This window comes from Apis dorsata, unplaced genomic scaffold (genome assembly GCF_000469605.1).
Source record: "Apis dorsata unplaced genomic scaffold, Apis dorsata 1.3 scaffold_295, whole genome shotgun sequence".
Lineage (NCBI taxonomy): Eukaryota > Metazoa > Arthropoda > Insecta > Hymenoptera > Apidae > Apis > Apis dorsata.
In genome coordinates, this window is record NW_006263570.1 from 2,146,810 (window position 1) to 2,148,143 (window position 1,334).

The 1,334-nt window shown below is 39.5% G+C and overlaps 1 protein-coding gene across 2 annotated transcripts in view; it reads left to right on the forward strand.

The window, feature by feature from the left end:
* LOC102675409 (protein patched) overlaps positions 1-1,334 on the forward strand; it is a 49,727-nt gene that overhangs the window by 17,277 nt on the left and 31,116 nt on the right. The window lies entirely within an intron of this gene.

The following is a 1,334-nucleotide window of genomic DNA, read 5'->3' on the forward strand; positions in this document are numbered from 1 at the left end:
CCTTATGCGTGCGCCACGCGGATCAGTACCGGATATCCGTGAGGTGACTGCAGTCGGAGTCGGGATATGCGGGCGCAGTGTTGTCCGAGTATGGGCCAAGTGGAGAGAGGAAAGAGAAAGAGTGTTGGAGAAAGAGGCGGCGGTTTCGTGAGAGGGGTGAGGAAGTTTACGACTATGCCGCGCGATTTGACGATATTCCGGTAAAGGGTATAAATTTCACCGGCAACAGATCGATAAACGCTTGCTTTATGGTTCCCCCGATTCTTTCTCTCTGCCCACTTGGTTGCGGTGAGAACGCGATCGAGGGGCTTTTATTGGCGACACAGGGGTCCCGTTTATTGTTTAATTGTTCGCGTCTTTCTCCGCGCTGGTTTAAATCAATATATACAAACGAGGAATGTTTTAATTATATACGGCCACCCGCCGTCTAACGATTTGCTGCGCGGCTACTTAGTTGATCGAAAACTTTACGGTTGATATTATGGAATGAGATTTTGGATCTTGATAGAGAGAGATTTTTTTATTTTACGATGTATTAAATCCGCTCAGAAATATCTTTGATATTTTACAAGAGACGAGGAAAAATATAATCGTTTTGGAATTTTTATTGCTATAAATGTTAATGGTTATGTTTCGAATGAAAATATTATTTCTCGACAATAATATGAAATTTATTAAATCTTTCGATAACGAAATTCTAAATTTGAAATTTAAATCGATAGACGAAATTTGAAAAATCTGTTAAAGGATGGATATTTAAAATATTTAAAATTTTATGCTAAGTAAAACGTGCATACGTAATTGCTCGAGTTTCTTGTTCAATGAAATGGAAATTTTAAAATGGAATAAAAAGTGTTGAACGACGTGATAAAGCCGTTTACATTTCATCCATGAACCGATACTTCCATTACCCTTGCCTATCATCTCAACTTGAACAGATCGTTCCAAAGATCGTGCATTTTCTAATAATTTATAGACGGATAGAACGTTATCGCCCGGATGAGCGTAATATCAGCTTCAGTTTTGCACGATTATTTTTCCTTCCGTTTGCATCCACCGTTCGATGGATCGAGCGTGGAAGAGAAGAGCCATGCCACTGCCAAACGGGTGTTGCTTTTCAATCACCTGCACCCATACCTGTTTTCCTGTTTATTTTATGAGCTGAATCCTCCTTCTGAGCTTCCTCCTCCAAGCTTCTTCTCTATCGTTTCTTTTTTTACTTTACAAACGATCAAAGAAAAGGAGAAAAAGATCCCGATGCAATCTTTAATATGTCAGAGAGAATGATTCGATGATTTTTTCTCTCTCTTTCTCTCTCTCTCTCTCTCTCTCTC